This window comes from Vigna unguiculata, chromosome 8 (assembly GCF_004118075.2).
Source record: "Vigna unguiculata cultivar IT97K-499-35 chromosome 8, ASM411807v1, whole genome shotgun sequence".
Taxonomy (NCBI): Eukaryota; Viridiplantae; Streptophyta; class Magnoliopsida; order Fabales; family Fabaceae; genus Vigna; species Vigna unguiculata.
In genome coordinates this window covers 25902784-25922305 of record NC_040286.1, presented here as the reverse complement: position 1 = coordinate 25922305, position 19522 = coordinate 25902784, and the positions used below count along the sequence as shown (strand labels likewise).

At 35.9% G+C, this 19522-nt stretch overlaps 1 non-coding gene across 1 annotated transcript; it reads left to right on the top strand.

The window, feature by feature from the left end:
* Nucleotides 1–11511: 11511 nt before the first annotated feature.
* LOC114195724 lies at nt 11512–11619 on the top strand. The gene has a single exon (XR_003606557.1). It is a non-coding gene; the product is annotated as a small nucleolar RNA R71 (small nucleolar RNA).
* The last annotated feature ends 7903 nt before the right edge of the window (nt 11620–19522 follow it).

The following is a 19522-nucleotide window of genomic DNA, read 5'->3' as shown; positions in this document are numbered from 1 at the left end:
TCAGGATGATGGGAACACTAAGTGTAGCATGCATGGTTTGGGAATCCTGCTCTGTGGAGCATCTTTGGGGGCATTGTTGCCTTGAAATTTCTTTCTCTATGAGTAGTCTTTTGTGAAACAATTGTACTCTTAAATTCTGTTTTGTTCATGGCATCGTGGTGTGCCTTAGCTTTTCTTCCTAAGTATATTTATGGATAACTATAATGGTTGATACATATATATTCTTTGTCTTATGCTCTAGTTCATATTATATTTATGTTATGTTTTATTTAGTAAATTTATTCTATTTAAATGGGATGTCACATGGATCACAATAAAATAAATTAGTTAATTAAATTCGAACAAATACTCAACACAACTTGAGTAAAAAAAGTAATTTTGTTAATCTCTATTAATAATTAAAATAATTAAACATGTGTTTTATTTTTAATTAATGTCATATATATTTATTAAAATTAATTAATGTTAATATGTAATTAACCTTATTATTTAATTTATACAAAAAAAATTTATTTAAAAAAATTAAAATATATAATATTTGAATTAGTTACAATTTATTTATTTATTTTTTTAACTACTTTATAATTAAAATATTTTATACTTCAATTTTTTAATCTTAATAAAATAATTAAATTTATTTTAATAAAAAGATTTACTTTTTACTTTGTCTTTTTTCCTCTTATGTTTTTTTTTGCCATACAATATCAAACTCAAGATCTAGTGAGCAAAGTGTTCCTACAGAGACAATAAAAGATTATTATAGGACTCAAACCTCATCTTACCACAATCTTTGAACCTCTCAGATGGATGCTCTTCAGTCCTATTCGCCATGTCTTTGTCTCTTGACACTTGGTGGGGCATTTGGGGATTACTAGAAGAAAGGGCTCTAACGATCAAGTCAACAAAAACTCTCAAAGTCAAATCTTAATTCTTGCACTAATGAAATGCATACCTTTAACTGTTGGGGTCCACTCTTATTTATAAAAGGTTAATCCTTTTTTGCTTGGTTTAGGTTATGGGCTGGGCCTTAATTATTTCTTTAATGGTCTAGTCCTTTGTTGGGCCCGTATGGGCTCAGTTAGGCCCAGGCTTCAGGTTCAATACTTTTTCCTAATGTTTTAACTATTTTATTTCAATTTAGGGTGGAAGGCGTCGTCTGTTACGAGAAGGTCGTGCAATTAGCGAACATGGTCGTTATGTAGACGTTATTTCACCGTGTAGTATTCTTTCAAGTTAGATGAGTATTTATTAGTTAGCGGTCTTTAAGGTTAGCAACTTTCCTAAGTTAGCGGTCCAATCCGGATATTGCAACATAGCGGCTAGCTTAGCCCTTGGTTCATAGCGGCCAATCTGGCCACTATGGTACACAAATAATTTTGAAATAAAACTAAAAATAAAACTAAAACTATGTAAATATGCACATATTTATAACAAACTCAAACTGATTACAAGCTACTAAATTATTTGATAGAGGACTATCCATGGAAAAGACTCGAGAATAATTAGAAGAGGAACCATGACAATTCAAGAAACATATGACAAGGTCAAGGAGTCGAAGAATGAAAGAACAAATATCTTCAAGACTCATAATGATACAAAAAGCTGACAAAACCCAAAATATGAAACTAAAGCTTATACTTTACTTTTAGAATTAAATTACAAATTGTATGTTCGTTGGGCAAACCATTTTTGTGAATTGAACTTGTCGTTGGGCGACTATGACCATTAGGCAAATGATGGAAGAACAAATATCTTCAAGACTCATGATGGTATAAGAAGTTGACAAAACCCAAAATATGAAGATCATAGTTTATAGTTCACCTTTAGAATAAAATTACGAATTGTACGTTCACTAGGTGAAACCTTGTGGCTGGGCGAACCATTTTTGCAAATTGAACTTGTCGTTGGGTGACTATGATCGCTGCGCCAAGGCTCGTTGGGCGTATCATCAATCATTGGGCGAAAGACTCGTGTTTTAAAATTTTTGTTTTTATTTTTTAAGTTGGTTGTTGGACCTTTAATGTGGGGCCTATATTTAGAGTATTAGGAAAGTCTACATATTCACATTTTCAAAACTTTCCATTCACTCTGATCATTAATGAATTTTTTTCCTTAGGAGAAGGTTCTATTGGTTCTTGGATTAGAACTTTAGATTCTTACCAAGGGTTATAAATTGTAGCGAATCTACCTTAGACTTATCAATATTGATGATATCTTGACTTATCAATTCTGGATCAGATTGTGATGTTTAGAATTATCTATCTTTGATTGTGGTGTTTATTCTTTTGGTTGGGTTCTTATCAAAGATGGATCTCTTTGTGGCGAATTTTCCTTTGCTTATCAACATGCTATATTGTGGCACATTCCATCTTTCTCTTTTTCTGCGATCTTTATTCTTATTTTAATTGTTTCTTTATGGAAGAACTTCAAAGTCAGAAAAGATCATCATCTTTCCAGTTACGATTGTGTCATTTGGTATTCAGAGCAAGGTTCTTGTTTGAATTTCTTCTTTATCTTATTTTTTTGTTTTTCTGTTATAAAAATAAAATCTTAACATAGAAAAATTCTTTTTGTATTTGTGTTCGTGTGTTCTTCGTTTTCAAAATGAGTATTTTTGCATTCGATTCGTAGAAATTATTTGTTTTTGTGTTTTTCTGTTCCAATTAATTGTTTTGGGTTAAGGGCATCCTTATCACAAATCTAGGGTTTCGGATGGCGCACTCTCGGCCAACGAGTCTATAATCTTACCCAACGAGAGAATTATGAGAGAGCCTACTCGCCCAGCGGGTACTCTCGTCCAGTGAGTACTCTTACCCAACGAGTGAGTGTTTTCTCGCCCAACGAGAAGTCTGTTACTGTAAAAATTTGTTATTCTTATGTTGGGACTACAAAGTTAAGAGGAAAGGAAAAGAATATAAACGAAAAGAAAAGTTCAAAGAGTCCAACATCGTTGTATGCTGCAATATTTGTTTATGTGCTAAAATTGTTTCCCAATCAAAATCTAGAGTCTCCGTGTTGTCTAAAGTAAATTCTTTTGGTAATGCTTTTTATTGTGTCTAGCTTTTATTGATTTTGTGTCTTTAAAAGTTTTAAAAGTTTTTGTCTAGAACTTTTTGTTTTCTTGGACCTCTTAAGTCAAACTTAGATTTTTAACGTATTTCACACTGTTTGTTTATTCTTTGTTAAGTTACTGAAGTTCTTTGCCAAACACTACAGGGGATTGAGTGGTAAAAGCAAGAGGGTACATTCGAGGAAAAGCCCAAAAAGTGTGATACACAAGTGGACTTTTGAGTGATACACTTAAGCGAGTGGTGAGGTTTTAATAATTTCTTTTTATTTTACTATTTTGCAGGATATGACTTCTACACAAAATGAAGCTCTTCCTTCACCTAAAATTGCCACAATCATCGCTACATTTGAAAGGCTCAATACACAAATGGCTGTTGGGAAGCAAGAACAAAGAGGAGGATGACACTCAACGAAGGAATATTTTTCATTTTAGGTGTCTCATAATGAAGAAGGTGTGTTCACTCATCATTGATGGAGTAAGTTGTACCAATGTAGAAAAAGACTAGTAGACAAGCTTGGTTTGGAAACATCTCTACATCTAGTCCTTATGCGTTGTAGTGGTTAAGTGAGGATGGTGAGTTATTTATGGATAAGCAGGTGAATATTGTTTTCTCCATAGGAAAATGTGTGGATGAAGTAGTATGTGATGTTGTACTTATGGAAGCAAGTCACTTGTTGTTGCGAAGACCATGAAAATATGATAGAAAAGTGATGCATGACGGTCTATCCAATAAATATTCTTTCCTGTTCAAAGGGTAAAAATGGCCCTAACGCCTTTATCACCCCGAGAGGTTAGTGAGGACCAAGTAAAAATGTGGGTCAAAAGAGATCACGAGAGAAAAGAAGAAAGAAAGAAAACAAGAATGGAAGAGAAAAATTCCAAAAAAGGCAAGAAAAAGAATGATAAAAGTGAAAAATATAAGAGTGATAAAAGCCTTTTCTTGAGAGAAAAAGAGGTAAAAAATGCAGTAGTAACACAACAACCTCTATATTTGCTTATGTCTAACAATATTTGTTTGTCTTCTACACAAGTTTCTTTGTCTTTAGGTTTGGAGAAACTTCTTAGGGCTATGAGGATGTCTTTCCTAAAGACATTCCACATGGTTTGCCTCCTAAAAAAGGAATTAAAAGTAACATGGATCTCATTCCAGGTTCAACAATTCCTAATAGGCCAACCTATAGAAGTAATCTAGAAGAGACGAAAGAGATACAAAAGCACATAGAGAAACTAATGAGAAAGGTTAGGTTCGTGAAAACTGGAGTTTGTGTGCTATGCTAGCCATCATTGTTCCTAAGAAAGATTGATCATGGAGAATGTGTGTTGACTGTCGGGATGTCAATAACATTACCATCAGGTATAGACATCCTATTCCTAGACTTAATGACTTGCTTGATGAAATGCATGGTACTTGGTATTTTTAAAGATAAATTTGAAAAGCAGTTACCACCAAATCCGAACGAGAAAGGAGATGATTGGAAAACTACTTTCAAAATTAAATTTGGTATGTATAAATGAATGGTTATTTCTTTTGGCCTAACTAATGCACGTAGTACTTTTATGAGATTGATGAATCATGTGGTGCAAAATTTCATTGGTAAATTCGTAGTTGTGTATTTTAATGATATATTGATTTATAACAACATACTTGATGCACACATGGGTCATGTAAGGGAAGTTTTGGAAGTACTTTGTGATAGAGGTCATACCCCACCAAATTAAAACAGATAAAATGCAGTATATGAAAGTTGAACCAAGTCGTCTCCCAAAGACCAATGTTCTTGTTCAAAGCCTCAATTTCCAGATGAACACAGCACAATAACACAAAGGGGTTGGCAGATTCCGATTCACAACAAACTTCAATTCGGAGATAAATCTAACAGTTATATGAACATGCAATGATTCCTTTATTCAATTGAAAGTCCACCAATCACAGATTACCAAATTAATTGTTCTATTCGAATTTGCTCTCATGAATCCTAAGTAATCAACTAAGCGAAAATTACCATGGATTCATTGTCATTAACCATAACAAATTTCAGGCTATTAACACCCACATATTTAAGCAAGCTGTGACATAACCCATAAACATTAAGCATGAATACGAGACCCTCAATGTGCTCACACGAATTTGAGATTAAGCATGCATTAAAAACGTGTTTATCATAAAAAACACAATCTGAATTTAATGCAATTCCGAATACAACCCAAAATCGATCAACAATCTCATGGTTTCATTTCAATTTCGTCAAGGAATCAATGCAAAAAGCTTAGCTAGACATCAAAATGGAATAATCAAGCACTTGAATCTGAAACAGAACATCAAAATCAAAAACCTTAACTTATGAATTCTTAAAGATGCAAATCAAGAGCAAAAGAGAGATTTCAAAGCTCCAAAGGAATGTAAAACGATGCTGTGATATATAAATCCGAAAACCCCATCAATGGGTGTTGTTCCAAATCAATAACCTTATGAAATATACACTGTATCACTCAAATCTCTTGGCTACTGTTTACTATCAAAGCACCCTTGAAAAACAAACATCAACAAACTTGGCAAGCCTCTAGAACCAACAACCAAACCAAAAACACATGCAGGTCAAGATCAGAAGGACTTTTCAAGGTTGTAATGAGGCTGAGGACAAGGTGTGGAACATATGGATAAGTAGCTAATACACAAAGGAAATAGAGGAGCAATGGGGAATAAGTCTCAATCAAGGATGAAAGTAATCCCAAACACCAACACTTCTAGATATGGTTCTCACACAATGCTCAAACCCAAACTCCTTTTATTTCTTTTCTTTTCTATTCTTTTCTTTTTGTTTTCTCTCTTTTTCTTTTTTTATACAAAAAAGATGTAGAGAAACAACAATTTTGAAATCTCAACTGGGTATACAAATGAGCAATTCCAAGAACCAATAACAAGTGCGTGCACAACCACACTTGTTATGCACGACCACACTTAATTGAGCACCCATTCTCAAAACAATTCCAAAGCTCCAAAATTTCCTAAGGTAGGAATAATCATGGTTTTTCAAGCTAAGGGCTTGTAATGAGTTGTAGAACAATGAAAGGGTATGCAGGCTCAAAAAGTGGTATCAACGGAAATAGTTCAAGGTAGGCTCACAGAACAAAATTGCCTAAATCATATCCCAACATGCATGTGAATCACAAAAGCATCAGAAAGAGTCAAGCCAAGATCGTTGTGCAAGCATTCAAGAGGCATATATCACACAATCAAAGAACAGAGAGTGTCTCAAATTCTCACATAGGGTAAAACAATTCAAAAAGCAACTTGACATGAAAAGAGAAAGCAAGGATATCAGTCCACAGAATAACCAACAACTCATCCTCCAAAAGTGAAGTGAGTGTCCCAAACAGAAAACAAAAACATAACACAAATTAACAAAAAGGAAACAAACAAAAGGAAATAACAGCAGACAGACCTGGACAAGTGCAATAAAAGTAAAGAAGGAGAAAGAGAACTCCCTGAATCATGGTGAAACATCAGTAGGGTCAAGCAGGGAAGTCTCCTCCACAACAGTATCCACTAAGGCAGGATTGCTGAGGAAAGGCTTCAGACGATGCCCATTCACTTTGAAGCTCTTATCGGTGGACTGGCTTTTGATTTCAACTGCACCATAAGGATAAACATTAGTGACAACAAAAGGACCAATCCACTTTGATTGCAACTTACCCCCCATGAGTCCAAGTCTGGAGTTATACAATAAAACTTGCTGACCAATAACAAACTCCTTTCTAGCTATGGAGCTATCATGGAATCTCTTGGTCTTGTCCTTGAAGAACATAAAGTTCTGATATGCCTCCAAACAGATCTCATCTAACTCGTTCAACTGCAGCTTCCTTTCCTCCTCAACTTGATCAAGTGAGAAGTTGCATGACTTGACAACCCAGTAGGCTCGGTGCTCTATCTCCACTGGAAGGTGGCATGGCTTACCAAAGATAACCCGATAAGGAGACATCCCTATAGGTGCCTTGTAAGCAGTCATATGAGCCCAAAGAGCGTCCTCAAGTCTATAACTCCAATCCTTCCTGTTGGCTGCACAATCTTCTCCAAGATCCACTTGATTTCTTTGTTTGAGATCTTGACTTGCCCATTAGTTTGGGAGTGATATGGTGTAGAAAGTTTGTGCACAACCCCATACTTTTAAAGCAAAACCCCCATGGATCTATTGCAAAAATGGGTGCCTTGGTCACTAATGATAGCTCTAGGAACTCCAAACCTGCAAAATATGTGAGACCTAACAAAGTCCACAACAACTCGAGCATCATTAGTTCTAGTGGCTTTAGCTTCCACCCATCTTGATACATAATCGACAACAAGCAAGATGTAAGTGAAACCAAAAGAGACAAGGAAAGGGCCCATGAAATCTATACCCCAGACATCAAACACCTCACAAAATAGCATGGGTTGTTGAGGCATCTATTGCCTCCAAGAAATGGCTCATCCTGCTTGTTGGCATTTCTCACACGTGCTACAATTCCTCCACGCATCTTTGAAGATGGTAGGTTAATAAAATACGCAATCTAGCACCTTGCGAGCTGTCCTCTGTGTGCCAAGGTGACCACCAGGTGCAGATGAATGACAAAATTTGAGGACCGAGTCAATCTCATGGTCTGGAATGCATCTTCTAGTAACCTGATCACTGCACATTTTCCACAGATAGGGGTCATCCCAAATGTAATACCTAGCATCGCTCTTGAGTTTATCACATTGAGCTATGGATGCTAGGGGAGGAAAAATAGAAGCAACAAGATAATTAACGATGTTAGCAAACCAAGGAGAGGAAGAAGTAGAGAGTGTCAACAAACTTTCATCGAGAAAGTCATCCCGGATTGGTGAAGCATCATCAGTAGACCTCTCAATCCTACTTAGGTGGTCTGCAACCAGGTTTTGTGCTCCGCTCCTATCAAGGATCTCCAAATCAAATTCTTGGAGTTAGAGCATCCATCTTATCAACCGAGGCTTTGATTCTGCCTTCTTCAATAGGTACTTAAGAGTTGCATGGTCAGTGAACACAATAACAAAAGAACCAAGCAAATAAGATCTAAACTTTTCAAGTGCAAAAACTACCGCAATGAGCTCCTTTTCTGTCGTGGTGTAGTTTGCTTGGGCAACATCTAATGTCCTGGAGGCGTAGTAGATTACCCTCGCCTGCTTGTCAATTCTTTGAGCTAGAACAGCCCCCAATGCATAATTGGATGCATCGCACATCAGCTCGAACGGGACTGTCCAATCAGGCGCCTGAATGATAGGAGTGGTGGTGAGGGCCTTTTTGAGGCAATCAAAAGCCTCTTTGCATCCTTCATCGAAGATGAAGTCGACATCCTTTTGCAGTAAGTTGGACAGTGGAAGGGCCTTTTTACTGAAATCCTGAATGAAGCACCTATAAAATCCTGCATGGCCAAGAAAAGAATGAACCTCTCCCACAGAGGAGGGGTAAGGCAATTGTGAAATAATTGAAATCTTGGCAGGGTCAACTTCAACGCCCTTACTCGAAATTATGTGCTCCAATACTATGCCTTGTTCTACCATGAAATGACATTTCTCAAAATTGAGTACAAGGTTAGATTGAATGCACCTATTTAAAACTTTGTCCAAACTTTCTAGACATGCATCAAATGAGGACCCATACACAGTAAAATCGTTCATAAACACCTCTATGCATTTTTCAAGAAAATCACTGAAAATGCTAAGCATGCACCGTTGGAATGTGCCAGGGGCATTACATAGGCCAAACGACATCCTCCTATAGGCAAAAGTGCCAAAGGGGTAGGTGAATGTGGTTTTCTCTTGGTCCTTAGGTGCAATGTGAATTTGAAAGTAAGCAAAAAAACCATCAAGAAAGCAATAATGTGACTTACCTGCCAAGCGCTCAAGCATCTTATCAACAAAAGGCAGGGGGAAATGGTCTTTCCTGATTTCTTGATTTAGCCTTCTATAATCGATGCAAACCCTCCAACTGTTATGTACCTTTATTGGAATCAATTCCTCTTTCTCATTCTTGACTACAGTGAGGCCTGTCTTTTTGGGAACAACATGGATGGGGCTGACCCACTGATTGTAAGAAATGGGGTAGATGATCCCAACTTGTAGAAGCTTGGTCACCTCATTCTTGACAACATCTGAGATGACAGGGTTGAGTCGCCTTTGTGGCTGTCTCACTAGCTTTGCTCCATCTTCCAACAATATCCTGTGCATGCATGTTGATGGGCTAAAACCATGAATGTCAGCCAATGTCCATCCAATTACCTTCTTGTGCTTTTTAAGAACATGCAACAAGCTTTGCTCTTGTTTAGTAGTGAGGGAGGTGGAAATGATGACATGCAGTTTCTCCTCCTCTAAGTAGACATACTTGAGGTTGTCTGGTAGGGGTTTCAACTCTGGAGTGCTGGATGCTAACTGAATATCAGGAACCAGAGGGGAGGGAGAAATGGGTTCCATAGCCTGTACCTCAATATAACAATCAGATGCATATGTACTTTCTATAACATGGTTAGTGAAATATGATTGTATAACATCAAAATCATATGGTACAGCACCCAGTGAGTCAAAATCAACATCGAAATCAGAATCGGAATCAGAATACGAATCGCAGTCAACACCAATGCATGCAAATTCAGATAGCTCAGACACAGATGAATGTTTTAATGCATGCAAAGAGTGGAAATCAGAAATAAGTCCATCAATAGTATCATCAATAATATCAACATGAAAAACAGAGTGATCCTTAGAAGGATGTTCCATGGCATCCAGAATATTTAAATGCACCACAATAACATCAAACTCCATGGAAAAATTACCTGTGTGGACATCAATCTTGGTTCGTGTAGTTTTTAAAAATGGTCTGCCTAAAATGATTGGTGTAGAACCATGTGAAAATCCCTCTTCCATATCAAGAATGTAAAAATCAGCAGGAAAAATCAATTCACCAACACGAATTAAAACATCATCAACCAAACTTGCGGGGTGGGCAACACTTTTATTTGCCAACTGAATCACGACACCCGTAGGTTACAGGGATCCAAGAGAAAGATATTTAAAAATAGACAGCGCATTACATTTATTGAAGCACCAAGATCAAGCATTGCATTTTCGAATTTATTGTTACCTATGATGCAAGGTACACAAAATGTACCTGGGTCCTTGCATTTCTCAGGAATTTGAGGAACAGATATACCTATCAATGGTGACACATTTCTCCCCATGCTGATCTTTTCGTTTCCCTTTAGTCTCCTCTTGTGCGTGCATAGCTCCTTCAAGAACTTTGCATATATGGGTATCTGTTTGATGACATCCAACAGAGGTATGTTCACCTCCACCTTCCTGAATGTTTCTAAGATCTCCCTGTCAACCTCTTCCATCTTCTTGCTTGGGATGGATCTTGGAGGGAAAGGAAGAGGTATGAAAGGTGCAGCAGTAGAGGTGGAAGGCGTAGAAGTCACTCCAGATGTGGAAGGACCAGCTGCATGAGCATCACGCTTTCTCTGAAGTGTTGTAGGGTCGACTTTCTTTTGAGGTGTAGGCTGAGGAGTGGGAACTTCAATGTTCTTCCTAGATCTCAATGTAATGGCACTCACATTTCTCGAATTCTCTACCGCCTGTGATGGCAACTTGTCAGATTTCTGAGCCTGTGATTGATTTAGCTGAGTGGCCCTCTGCCCCATTTGATTTGTCAAAGTCGGGATTGAGGCCTTAGTCTCTTACTGGAATTGCATATTTTGAAGGGTCATCATCTTGACCAACTCCTCCAATTAAGTAGAAGAAGGGTGCAGGTGCTGCAGCAAGAACTGGTGTGGGTACAGGTGGAACCAGAGCAGCTTGTGCAGGTGCAACTCTTTGTTGTGGAGGTGGCTGCACATTTTGAAATTGTTGGTTTTGTTGCTGCTGGTTGCCCTGGTTTCCCCATCTCAAATTAGGGTGATTCCTCCATCCTGTATTATATCTGTTTGTTGACAAATCATGGTTTTGTTGTTGATGTTAGGGCCTGTTCTTGTTGAAAATATTAGCTACATAGGCCTAAGGAGTATCCACTGGTGTAGAAGAAGAAGCAGCAGCAGCCTGTTGTTGCAATGTTGGGCAAGAGTCTGTAAAATGATCAATAGATGTACAAAAGCCACAAACTCTTGCAGCTGGAGCTCTCTGATTAGAAGTAAGTTGGTTGACTAGTGTGGTAAGAGCATCAATCTTACTCTTCAACTTGTTCGTGTATTCGGCTGCCCTGACATCATGTACTCCTCTAACAACTATGGCATCACTCCTTGTGCCAAATTGTTGAGAATTGGAAGCCATGTTCTCAATTAGTTGCTTAGCTGTAGCTGGGGTTATGTTACCAAGAGCACCACCACTTGCGGCATCAATCATATTTCTATCCATATGGTGCAGGCCTTCATAAAAATACTGTAGAAGGAGATGTTCAGAGATTTAATGGTGAGGGCAGCTTGAACATAGATTCTTGAACCTCTCCCAGTACTCATAGAGGGTCTCCCCAGATTGTTGCTTGATGCTAGAAATTTCCTTCCTTATGGATGTTGTCCTTAAGCAGGGAAGAACTTGGCAAGGAACAATCTCTTCAGGTCATCCCAGCTCGTGATGGACCTGGGTGCTAGGTAGTACAACCAGTCTTTCGCATTGCCCTCCAACGAATGAGGGAAAGCCTTCAAGTATACATGGTCTTCTTGGACATCTACGGGTTTCATGGTGGAACACACGACATGAAACTGGTTCAAGTGTTTGCACGGGTCCTCACCTACAAGGCCATGAAACTTTGGCAATAAGTGTTTTAATCCAGTTTTTAACACATGGAACTTCCTCCTCAGGGTATTGAATGCATAAACTATCATAAGTGAACTCTGGTGCAATGAGCTCACTCATGGTCCTTTCATGAGGTGGAGGAGGTTAAGCCATGTTATAAGTATGAAAATCAGAATGCTCAGAATAAACAGTATGCTCAGAATGCAAGGAATGAGGAGTGTCAGGAGTGTGATAAGAATCAGAAGAGTTAGGAAAAGTCATTGAATATTCAACATGCAAAGATGAATTCCTAAGATGCCTACGTCCTCTGTGGAATGTCCTATCAATCTCAGGGTCAAATGATCGTAATTCACTTGGGTTTCCCCTGGTCATGCACCAAAATACATTAATTCTAGTGATATTGGCATAACATAGGGTATAACTACAAGTATACTCAAACGAACTCCAAATGACTTGAAAATTGGTAGGATTGTCCTTTGAGTGCTCAAACAGAACCACAAAAAAAAAATCAGATCAAAACTCAAAGTACACGTATTTTTAAAGTTTTTTCAAAAGTGGAAAAAATGAAGAAAAATCACAAAAAACATTGCTAAAATGTAGAAACCTGCATTTTCTGGAGAATCAGAGTTTGCAAACCGGAAAAGCGGTCTTTGGCAAGGTAGGAAATCAAATTCCACCCCAAATGCATATAAAATAATAGTGATTCTGATAACCAGAGCAAAAGTTATGGTCCTTTGAAGTTTCACTAAAAATCAGTCCAAAACTTTTTTGAATCTCTCAACTCAGACCATACCAACTGCTCCAACTATTTTTCCCATCAAGTACAATGTCTTAGAAGTGGGGGGAAAAAATTTCAAGTCAAAACAAGCACTGTAGCTACCAGAACAAAAAATCAGAAGTTAAATGCCAGAATCGGACACTATTCATGCACTATTCACTACTCTAGATGACACTCAGAACAAAAAATCAGAAGTTAAATGCCAGAATCGGACACTATTCATGCACTATTCACTACTCTAGATGACAATATTCATGCGCGTCGCGACACTATTCACTACACTACACAGATAACACACACACAACATGAAAACACACAGAAATACTACCACAATCAACATTTACCAACTCAACCACACTTGAACTACACACACATACCAAAACACGGAACACAAACACACTGAAAATTTTAGTTTGAACAAAACGATTGGTCCCCAGCAACGACGCCAAATTTGATAGAGGCTGTACCCCACCAAATTAAAACAGATAAAATGCAGTATATGAAAGTTGAACCAAGTCATCTCCCAACGACCAATGATCTTATTCAAAGCCTCAATTTCCAGATGAACACAACACAATAACACAAGGGGGGTTGGCAGATTCCGATTCACAACAAACTTCAATTTGTAGATAAATCTAACAATTATATGAACATGCAATGATTCCTTGATGCAATTGAAAGTCTACCAATCACAGATTACCAAATTAATTGTTCTATTCGAATTTGCTCTCATGAATCCTAAGTAATCAACTAAGCGAAAATTACCATGGATTCATTGTCATTAAGCATAACAAATTTCAGGCAATTAACACCCACAAATTGAAGCAAGCTGTGATAGAACCCATAAACATTAAGCATAAATACGAGTCCCTCAATGTGCTCACACTAATTTGAGATTAAGCATGCATAAAAAACGTGTTTATCATAAAAAACACAACCTGAATTCAATGCAACTCCGAATACAACCCAAAATCGATCAACAATCTCATGGTTTCATTTCAATTTCGTCAAGGAATCAATGCAAAAAGCTCAGCTAGACATCAAAATGGAATAATCAAGCACTTGAATTTGAAACAGAACATCAAAATCAAAAACCCTAACTTATGAATTCTTAAAAACGCAAATCAAGAGCAAAAGAGAGATTTCAAAGCTCCAAAGGAATGTAAAACGGTGCTGTGATATATAAATCCGAAAACCCCATCAATGGGTGTTGTTCCAAATCAATAAAATCCACAAAATGAGCTGCCCAAGATAGAAAACGAAATCAAAACGCAAAACCCTCAATGGGTGCTATGAAATGTGCATAAAAACGGTAAAAACTAGGCAAAAACGTGAGAAATTGCAAAAAGCACTTCCATGGAAGCTTGGAGCACGAAAATGGTGGATGGAGAGGTGTAGAAGATGAAGTGTGTGGCTGGTGCCATGCATCCAAACCTAATTCTCGTGGTCCCATCACTTTGCCACTGATATTTACAAAATTGCCATTATGAGCTGCAGAATTACAAAAATGCCACTATTGGGCATCAGATGTTGGCCCATGCACTCAGATGACGTGGAAATGATGTGGAAATGATATGGCAACGATGTGGCAACTCTCTTCAACTGAATATTAATGTCCAAGCTCCAAAATTTGCTTCACCCAAATATCTAAAAATAATTAAAAACGAAAATTAGGCCAAATAATGTGAAATTAGTCCAAATTCGGAACAATGACCCAATAAAGCCCAACAGATGAAAAAACTCTAAAAATGGACAATTAAGCACTGAACAATTGTCAAATGTGTACACAAAGACTAGTGGAATGGAAGAAAATAATGACTCATCACTTTGAAAGGAAAAACTATATGCTAATAAGGAAAAATGTAATTTTTGTACACATAAAGTTGTTTTCCTTGGATTTGTAGTCACATCTAAAGGAGTACATGTTGATGAAGAAAAAGTCAAAGTTATCCGGGAATGGCCTACTCCTTAAAATGTAAGTGGCGTAAGAAGTTTTCATGGTTTGACTAATTTATATAGGCCATTTGTGAAAGATTTTAGTACCATTGCTTCACCATTAAATGACATTTTTAAGAAAGAAGTGGATTTTAAATGGGAAAAAGAACAACAAGATGCTTTTGATAATCTAAAATATAAGCTTACACATGCACTTATCTTAGCTTTACCAAATTTTGAAAAGTCTTTTGAAATATAGTGTAATGCTGCGGTCATTAATGAAATTGTTTCTTTAAGAGATGGCTCTCTTGGTTCTTGGATTAGAACTTTAGATTCTTATCAAGTGTTGAGAACTTGTGGTGAATCTATCTTAAACTTATATTAATCTCGATCGTAGCGTCTTAACTTGTAACACCCCTTTTTCAAGATGTCACGTGTAATTTTATTCCGCCAAAACTTTCAACATAAAACTCTGATACCATCCTATAAAATAGGAAACTTAAAAACATTTTATCTCAAAAACCACTTGCTAAAGTTTTCATCCAAATAAAACTTTATTATCCAAAATAAAGCATTAATAAAATAATCAAACCAGTTCAAGTTGTTAAAACGAAACTTAATACAATTTTCCAAGTTTAAAACTAAAAAATAATCAAATTATAACATCTTATTCAAAATAAAACATTCCAAATGCTTCACAAAAAAACTCCCAAAAGCTTTCCCACGAGCTACTCGCAACTATGCATCTTCACTAGCATCTGCATCAACATCTGCTCCTGTATAACACACGTTATATGATAATCACACAAATATAAACAACACACAAAAGTAAGGGTAAGCTAACCAGATAAAACATCATACAACAATATACTACCGACATACAACTCACCTTGCATTATCATAACTTATGCATAACCTCAACTAAGATAACAACCCGTCACATGTTCCTATAACCACAAATGCAATCATCAACATATTACCCCCAAGTAATATCAAACAATATGACATTCTCTCATAACCAACCGCTCCACCTTTCCTGCGCAACAATGCCTCTTGGAAAGGGCCTTTCCCCTACTTTCCATTGACTTACAAGCAATATATATATATATATATATATATAATCATACCAAGACCGACAAACACATTCCAAACAAGCAAAACACACCAAATAAACCTCAACACGCAACATACTAGTTGCCCAACAACACTAGTCACCCAATGACCATATAGCCTTGCAAAAAGAGCTCGCCCAACGACCTACTCTCGCCCAACGAACACAACAGTAGTCGCCTAGCGACTTCAGTCGCCCAATGACCACTTTGTCTCGCAATTTTGCTATTAGCCAGAACCAAGCTACTCGCCCAATGACCTCTAGTCCCAACGACCAGTTTGGTTCGCAAAACTCTATCGACTAACAACCATATGTGCCCAAAACACGAAAAAAAGTGTGAAAATACATATTTGCATGCACAAAGTACTTGTTCAACATATCAAACCTCCAAAATATGCACAAAACCAAACACTAAATATCCCATTACCATTTTACTTAACTTTGAGTACCATATATACACATCAATAAAATTCTTATACCAATAACTAATATATACACATCCTTTATCAATTCTTAAAACCACAGGAACAATATTACCTATACTTACAAGGTGCCTATTAATTAAACTTACCAAAATCTTTCGCACCCTATACCCATATTGCACTATAACAGTCTGCACTTACCAATTGGCACATAATTCCATCACCAATTACTTCCAATTTCATATTCATAACACTAAAATATCAAATCCTGAAGCATCAACAGTACAACAAATATTACATACCAAAATAACCATGATCACAACTTGTTGCATACATGAACATGAACAAGGATCAACTCAACTTACCTCTTATGCAAATTCCGCCATCGAAAAATTTCCAACTCAGTTTTCTTCTTTCCAAATAAAAACAATTCTCCAAAGCAACCAACTCATAATAACAAATCCAATTTCTTTACATATGAATGATACCCCAAGGCCATGAATAGGAATGATAAAAAATAAAGAAAAAGATGCCAATCGCAAAGCTAAAATTCCAGCATTATTGCAACAAAAGATAATAGACCAATAATCACTTCCCCATCTTCTGTCATTTTCACCAATAAACATGACAACAATTATAGACACAAAAATATATTTCCTTACACTGCAACATTTATTCCAAAAAATACATTTCATACAACCACCATGAATTTAACCATAAAAAAAAAACCTTTTTATCATATCACTACGAAAGAAAATACCCCTTTATAATTCTATACTTTAAATGCAACCAATTCTCCATACATAAACACAAAATAAAAATAAAATTAAAAGGGTTAACTCCTCTTATTTGGAATTCCTAAAACAAAAGTTCTCTTATTCTCAATTGAAAATTTCACATACAACCTTTGCTCTTCCCACTTAACGTTGAAAATTTCACACACAACCCTATTTTTCTCTAAACCCAACGTTAAAATAAACCTTTGTTTTCTCTTATTTTCCTTAATGTCCATGTTAATTCTTGCTACTTTAGCTCCTCACTTAATTCTGCCACTTAATCCACTTAATTTACCTTAAAGATCTATTATGGGACTGTGACTAGATTCGAAGAATTTGCCTTCAACTTTTCACCTTCCTAAGAGCACCACAAAAATACCAAAAAGAAAACCAATATGTATGCATTTTGCTCTAACCAAGGTTTAAACACACTATCACCATCTTCCAAGAAACACTTCAAACCACACTAACTACCACCTTTGTGTTGTCAACCACATGCACCACAAACATTACAATTAATATTTGCACAAATGATGCACTTCAAATAAATTATAAAAAATTATAAAATATAACTCACTCCCATTTCTCACATAAACACTTCCAAAACAATTATAAAAATAATACTTAAGATATAAACACTCCAAATGCACACATCAGGAATCAAACCCATGACCACCAATGGCCACCAATCTATAGCTAAGGCTTTAACCAACTATGCTACACTTCACTTCTATAAGATCATATTTTTATTAATTTAATTAATACTCCTAACATCCCATACCACCTTGAAAACATAATTATTTTTCCTGGGTCTTATATGACTTATCAATCTTGGATTGGATTGTGGCATTTAGACTTATCTTGTTTTGATTTTGGGGTCTATCCTTTTGTTTGGGTTCTTATCAAAGAGGGACCTCTTTGTGGTGAATCTTCCTTTGTTTATTAATCTACTAGATTGTGACGTATTTCATCTTTGTCTTTTTTTGCTTTCTTGATTCTTATTTTAATTGTTTCATTACAGAAGAAATCCGAAGTTAGAAAAGATCGTCATCTTTCCTGTTAGGATTGTATCATTGTCTTATCGCAAATCTTGGACAACGACACCAAAACCTTGTTGATGATCCAATACGAATCTAATTTATCCAATAAGTGCACTGAGTTCAATTGTAGCACAACAAGATCATACCCATTAGAATTTGTTTTGAATAAAACAATAACCTATGATTTATTTATTTGTATTGAAACAACAATAAGAGTTGACAGATTTGAAAGCAGATAATTGCTTAAGGAATAAAGTAGTTGATGTTGATAAGAATGTTGAGATTGAACTTGGCTAATCTTCTACTGCATTGTTATCTACTCGTTTATAAGTTACGTTCATTAGTTTAATGTTCTTGAAAAAAGTGCTCTTTATTGTAATCCTAAATCCATTTTTGGCATTTAGGACCTAAGGTTATTGAACTTAGTGTGATTCCCCAACCCCTGATTAAGTGACTCCTACCATTAAGAATAGGGCTCTATATTTAGCTAAAATAGATAGATTTATTCCTAGAATATAGCAACATTAAAAAATTTGATTGAATCTAAACATAAACTAGTTTTCACTCAATTTAAGTTGATGAGGTAAAATGAGTGATTAAGTCATCAAAGCGATATGCATAAATCAAATAACTAATACGTAAAGTAAGAACATAACATATTTTGGAATCAATAACAATGTAAAGAATTAGAGAAGTTACATTCAATCCCAACAAGAGAGAATGTAGTTGTTCAGGATAATAAATTCAAGTACAAGCAATTGAAGTTGCTATCCTTCTCTCATGGTTCTCCTAACATCTATTACAAAAGTGTCTAAAATAAGAGAGCAAAACTCTATTTTTTATAGAAATTGTCAGGTCTTAATGCTTTCTCCTAGGTGGGTTTTATTTTGGCTTAACCTTTGGTATGATGGTCAACAATGGAGCTTTCCTTCCTTCCTCTGAAGCTTAACTGCCAATTCTGGTGCTTGAGATTTCTTTGCAGTGAAAGTTTCTTCTTTGAGGATTAACACCAATGTCGTTGCTCAATTGCATGACTTACATTTGAATCTTTGCTAAATCATCTTTCCATGTTGAATGTCATCTTTAGGACTCAATGCCATAAGCCTAAATTCCATTAAAATGTCTAAAAAAAATCACAAACACTTTAGTTTTATTGTTTTTTTACTTTTTTATTCCTTATTTTATAATTTAAAGTAAAAGGGGTTTGTTTTGCAAAGAAATATGTAAATTTCATTCATGATAAGTGTTAAAGTAATATGAAATATTACCGTTGTTGCAATTTGGGTCACCACTTTCTTTGATATATGTTACAAGTTTCTTTACTTTTCTTGGAAACTTTACTCTACAATTTACTTTAGTTGTTCATATTATTTATTGCAACTTCTCCTATCATCATACCTCAAGAGTTTGGGATGTCTAAACAAACTTAAGAATGAGACCTTTTATTTAAAATTAATTTTTTGAGTTTTTATTATGCAAAATTATCTATTAAATTTTCATGATTAATTTTATTTAATATTTATTTTTAAATAGACAATAATGCTAATTCGTTTAATCTTTGTTTAGATATTGTTGATCTTAAACAAATTTTTATTATCTTTAGCTTTGAGAAACTCC